Source organism: Leopardus geoffroyi, chromosome E1, assembly GCF_018350155.1.
Source record: "Leopardus geoffroyi isolate Oge1 chromosome E1, O.geoffroyi_Oge1_pat1.0, whole genome shotgun sequence".
In the NCBI taxonomy this organism is placed as follows: domain Eukaryota; kingdom Metazoa; phylum Chordata; class Mammalia; order Carnivora; family Felidae; genus Leopardus; species Leopardus geoffroyi.
In genome coordinates this window covers 54283931-54289985 of record NC_059330.1, presented here as the reverse complement: position 1 = coordinate 54289985, position 6055 = coordinate 54283931, and the positions used below count along the sequence as shown (strand labels likewise).

Sequence of the window (6055 nt, the reverse complement as noted above, 5' to 3'; positions counted from 1 at the left end):
GCAGCGTGAGCTGACTAATACACGTGTAATGGAGCTTTCTCAATCCTGGGCGAACAGCACTGGACCACGGGCTATTACACACATTGTTATCTGGTAGGTGTTGGGATGGTATGGATATTTCTTCTTTATTTAGAATTTTTTTAATGTTTATTTATTTTTGAGAGAGAGAGAGAGACAGAGCACGAGTGGGGGAGGAGCAGGGAGAGAGGGAGACACAGAATCCGAAGCAGGCTCCAGCCTCCAGCTGTCAGTGCAGAGCCCAATGCAGGGCTCGAACGCAAGAACTGGGAGATCATGACCTGAGCCCCAGTCGGACGCCCCACCGACTGAACCACCCAGCCGCCCCTGGTTGTTTCCTTTTTAATGATCAATTATCCATAAGTTTTTGGAAAGTCAGGACTTTGGAACATATGGATAATTTAGCTAAAAAGACACTACACATCCATTTCCTTTCCCATCTCATCCTATCCCATCTTGTCCCTCCCGTGTATGAAGGGACATCTGCCATGGGAGGGGACCCTGGAGACCGGTCCCTTCAGCACAGCCAGCTGGCATAGGCTCTTGTCATAAGAACCTCAGAACGAGGAGATCTTGGACCTAAAAACATGGATGGGCTAAGAGGCTCCGATGATGGAAACAACTTAGACAGTCCTGTTTCTAGAAGGAATAGAAGATGCAATTTTTGGTCTCTCTGGCCTGAGCCAGGACTGTTTAGGTAAACTGCTCTCCCTCGCTTTACGGGCTGGGGGGTCAGTCCTACCAGTTCAGTGGCGGCCACCTGGGACGCATGACCCTTTTGCCAACCTTAAATCGGGCTGTCTCCAGTGTGTTTTGATGGTGGCCTCCCAGCCACTTTGACAGGCAGTCAACAGAGCCACCAAGAAGGGCACAGGTCCCGTGGCCAAGCAGTCTGGTTAAAATCCGCATGTTGCCTTCCAGCTGTGTGACCTGGGAAGGCTTCTTAACAGCTCCGTGCCTCTGCCCCCCGACCTGAGCGGCGGGGCTGAGAACAGCAGCTGTCTCTTGGGGTTGCGGTGGTGACAGAGGGGCTGTGTGTGTGTGTGTGTGTGTGTGTGTGTGAGATGGGCTAAGGCTAGCACCTGATTCTCAGGGAGCGCAAACAGTTGTTAGCCCTTACTACCACCACCAGCCATCTATTTTTTTAAATTTTTACTTAATTTATTGTTTTTATTTTTTTATTTTTTCAATATATGAAGTTTATTGTCAAATTGGTTTCCCTTAATTTATTGTTTTAATTTACATCCAAGTTAGTTAGCATATAGTGCAGCAACGATTTCAGGAATAGATTCCTTAATGCCCCTTATCCATTCAGCCCCTCCCCCCTTCCACACCCCCCCAGCAACCTTCTGTTTGTTCTCCATATTTAAGAGTCTCTTATGTTTTTGTCCCCTTCCCTGTTTTTATATTAGTTTTGCTTAAAAACATGGAAGCTTCACGAATTTGTGTGTCACCCTTGTGCAGGGGCCGCGCGAATCTTCTCCGTGTTGTTCCAATGTTAGTATATGTGCTGTCGAAGCGAGCACACCAGCCACCTCTTCTTACAGGAAAGGGGGGATCTGGCATTCAGGATGGGACGCCCCAGGGCGTGGGCTCTGGGGGAGCTTTTGGACTCGGAGTGAGGGGTCAAAGGCCGACTGCCTGAGGACAGGTGCAGCCCACTCTGGCAGTGCACCTTCTAGAAGACATGGCAGAAAGAGCAGAAGTGAGATTGGTGGCTCTCTAAGTCTGAACCGCTGTCCTGACTGCCCGCCACCCACCCCCCTGCCATCGGCCAGCTGTGGCCTCTCCCCGCTGGGCTGGGTCCCTGTCTTACACTCAGGTCTAGAGTAGGACCTGGCTGGGCAGGTGCTGCATGATTGTGCAGCCCTAATGGGCCCAGCAGTTGCCGTCCAGGCAGCCCTCCCCTCTCTCTCCTTCCCTCCTTCTCTGCGTGTGCTCCCACAGAAGAGGCCGAGCTGGGAGGTCTAATACTGCCTGGTTAATGGCTTATAGATCGTTGGCGCATCAGGGCCGATGGAAGTGCCTGTTAAGCTTGGCATTGAGGGCCTGAGTCAAATGGCCCGAGACAGATTTATGGCTATCTTCCAGGCCACGCTGGGAAAGTGCTCCCCGACAGGACTCCAGACTCCCACGCACCGGGAAAACCCCGGGACAATGGAGGGAGCCTTCCAGGGAGGGTACCCCCCAGTGCTGCTGCGGAGGCCCACGGCCTCGCCTGGGGTGTCGGCACCCCTCAGGACTCAGGATGGAATTGCCTGAGGAGGAACTGAGGTCTCAGCAGAGGACAGATGTCCTCGTTCGCCTAGAAACAAGTCCAGGAAGACTGACTAATTAGCACTAATTTGGAAAAAGGCCAGACTGATCTAGTAACGAATAATAAATTCTGAATTATGTTTTAAAACAGGGTTTTACCACTCTGAATAAGCTGCAACAGACCCCCGTAGAAAGCACCCAGTGTGTGTGTGTGTGTGTGTGTGTGTGTGCGTACGCGCGCATGAGAGAGAGAGAGAGAGAGAGAGAGAGAGAGAGACCTTATTCTTGTCCTGAAGGAATTCACAATATGTTTGCGAATGGGTGATATACAATTGTTTTACTTGGTATTTAGTAAGATTAAATTACCAAAACAGCGGAGAGAAGGTTCTTGGGGACCTACTAGAACGAACAGATGAATGATGTGTAATAGCCCATCCTGTTTGTGTGCAAACTGGCACTTTTGCTGGGCTTGTGTGCAGTTTTCCTGTGGGTTAAACGCCTCCCGCACACTATGCTTCACACCTTCTTCCGCCATCACATCTCCTAACCTGAGCGGCGAATTTCCAGCCTGCCACGGCTGCTCAGGTGGGCCACAGATCTGCTTGTCCATCGGGGGGACAGAGCGCATATGGGACTCTTGGATGAATGCGTTTGGGGCCCTGGAGTGAAAACCTCGTCCTCGCCCTAGAAGGCTGGGCTTTCCCAACTTGGAGAAAATTGCTAAAGGCTCAGGGACAGGTTCGCTGTCTTATACGGTTTTCAGAGCTGGGGTCCTCCCTTCTCTTGGGCCCTTTAAGAACCTCCCGGCATTCACCTCCAAGGAGGAGGTTTGGCATTTCCATCTCCTTGGCTGGCAAATTGTAAATTTGGATATGAGCAGAAAATATAGTGACATCAAGGTTATGCGGTCCCGAGCTGACAAGATGGATAGCCCTCAGCAGTCTGGCGTTTCTCTGTCTCCTTTTGGTTTCTTCTCTCTCCACTTCTCTTTCTTTTAACCTTTTTTTAAAAAAAAAAAACATTTTTAGAGACTTTAATAACTGTGGAAGGATGCTGTAAGGCGGGCAGGGAAATCGATCATTTTTATTCGGTTGTGCGCGATAAAATGTAAGTTTGGGCAATAAATCTTCTTACCTGGAGGGGAAAGAACAACATGCCTGGCCGTTAACACGACTCCCATTTTGAAGATTTTAATGAATGAATGAAACCCAGGTCTGAGTAATTGGTAACAATGGCTCCCACCTCCCTGGTGGGGACTCTGGGTTCTAGACTCAAGCTCTGCCTGGGAATGGGGCTTCGCTTTTTCCTCCAATTCAGGCACCTGCCTGCTGGCTCCCAGTGTCCCCTCCCTCTGCTGGTATTGACCATCCTATCATTTCTAATCAATGACTCATCAAATACATATAAAGCATCCTCTGTGTGCGAGACGCCATGCTTGGCACCGAGGAAGGTACAAATGAGTATGTCGGAGTCCTGGGCAAATTGTCCCCAAGAAAGACCGTCACTAGGATCTGGGCGGTGTCTGGGGTGGGGGAAGGGTGGTGAGTGATGGCTTGGCAGGTGCTGGAGGGGGGGCATTTGGTGACTCAGAGAAGGCTGCTGGGGATGAAGGGAATTGGAATCCTTGTACTTTCTCAGAGGTCTTGGGTAGTTCCTTGGGGTCTGGTTTGAAGCCAAAATCTGGCCCTTAGTAATGGGAAGTTGTGGGGGCAGAGGGAACTCTCTGATTTTCCAGCCTAAGTCATCCTCTGCTCTCCCCCTTTCCAGAGACGTTAAGAATTTTTGGTGGGCTCTCTCCCCCACCGACTTGCTAGATGCTTCTCCACAGTGCTGGTCACTGTCCCCTGGGAGCATGACGGTGGATGGAGGCAAGGGTCTTGGTATTGGCTATGGGACACAATTTCGGGGGCCAGACATGTTAAAAACATTCTGTTGGTCTTTTCTTCCAGCATCCTAAACAGAAAGGCATGGGTGCTGCCTCAGTCAGCTCCAGCTGCCGTAACAAGATACCAGGGGCTTAAACCACAGCTCCGGAGACCAGGAAAGTCTAAGATCGAGATGCCGGTAGATTCGGTTCCTGGTGAAGGCTCGCCTCCTGGCTTTCCGACACCTGCCTTGTTGCTGTGTCCTCACACGGCAGAGAAAGAGAAAGGTCTCTCATCTCCCCTCCTCTTCTCATAAGGACACCCATCACGAGGACCCCACCCTCAGGACTATCTAAACCTAATTACCTCCCCAAGGCTCACCTCCAAATACCATCACACTGGAGGGTTAGGGCTTCAACATCTGAATGGGGGGGGGGCAATGCACCCACATTAAGCCCACAAAGACGCTGTGGTGTTAGGCTCTAGTTTCTGCTTTCTTCGTGGGTAGATCAGCAGGTGGGAGTCTAGAAAGTGTGAGGTGTTGTGTATGGAAAGGACAGGGAGAGACCTCTGTTGCCAGGTGGGGAATGTCTACCCCCTGCTCCTGCCCCACCGAGCCCGAGGCCAGAGCTCAGAAGGGTTTAGGGAATGCTACCCCTGCACCCATAACCCAGGGCACCTACCTCAAGTCCTCAGCTCTCCATCAGCTACCCTCCTCTCTGGACCCTTCCCAGCAAGGGCACCTCCAGGCCTGTCTTTCTCCCTGTGGCTCACCAGTGCTCTGGACTTGACCAACAACAAGTGCCTTCCACATCCTGGGTGCACACGTGGCTCTGTAAACAAAGACGGGGCATCCAATTACTCTGGAAACAACCTGTTTCTGTCTGCGGATCAGACTAGCGCTGTTCGCCTTGGGCATCACTACTGATGGATGTGAACTTTCCCCTTCAAGCCCCACCATGACTCATGATGTGTGAGTGGGGAAGCCTTTCTTCCCCCAGGACCTGTGTGCACATAATCTCACTTAACCCTCTACGTGGTTGGTCTCACGACTCCTGTTCTAAAGGTGAGAAAACTGGGGCTGGAAGAGGTGAGTATTTACTCACATCTCCCAACTTATAAGCGGTGGAGCCAGAATTTGAGGTCCGGTCATCTATTCCAAGAGCCTGAGCCCTTCCTAGTACATCGAGGTGGTTGCTGTGTGGGGAATCCGCTTTGGCTGGCCCCCCATCCCCCCAATCCAGAACTGCGCTCAGAGAGCAAACATGAGAGAATAGAAATGGCTGCCCTTGATTACATTTATGTGGGACTGAGGGCAGCATCCAGCTAGGCCTGAAGTTGGATTGGTGGGTCCGTCCGACATCTTGAAAAAAAAATGGTGGCTGATTAAACTCTTCAAATTGACTCTCGCTTTTAATGATTCTGCATCATATACAAGTCAGGGGCATTAGGGCTGGAGTGTAACACATGGATATTTTGGTGGCTGGGAAATTCCCCGGTGGAAACAAAGTGAATACCCATTGCTAGAGATTCAGGTGAATAAATTAGAGTACCTTTACACATTATTGCAAAACGATTCACTGAAGCTACACCAGAGCATTTACAACTTCCCCGGGCCATTGCTGAGTAAGAAAAGCGAGACACAAGAAACTGAATACCATATAATTCAGTAAAACAAACAACTACAAAAGCCCACCTGTACCCTTATAATAAGTATATGTATGTGTGTGTGCATGAAACATTATATACATATACGCATGTATGCACAGGTTAGTGTACATGATTTTAAAGAAAAATGTGGTGGGGCGCCTGGGTGGCTCAGTCGGTTGAGCGTCCGACTTCGGCTCAGGTCATGATCTCACGGTCCGTGAGTTCGAGCCCCGCGTCGGGCTCTGTGCTGACAGCTCAGAGCCTGG

The 6055-nt window shown here is 50.6% G+C and overlaps 1 non-coding gene across 1 annotated transcript; it reads right to left on the bottom strand.

Annotated features, from left to right (window-relative positions):
* Positions 1 to 1437: 1437 nt before the first annotated feature.
* Positions 1438 to 1544, bottom strand: LOC123604808. The gene has a single exon (XR_006715525.1). It is a non-coding gene; the product is annotated as a U6 spliceosomal RNA (small nuclear RNA).
* Between the last annotated feature and the right edge of the window lie 4511 nt (positions 1545 to 6055).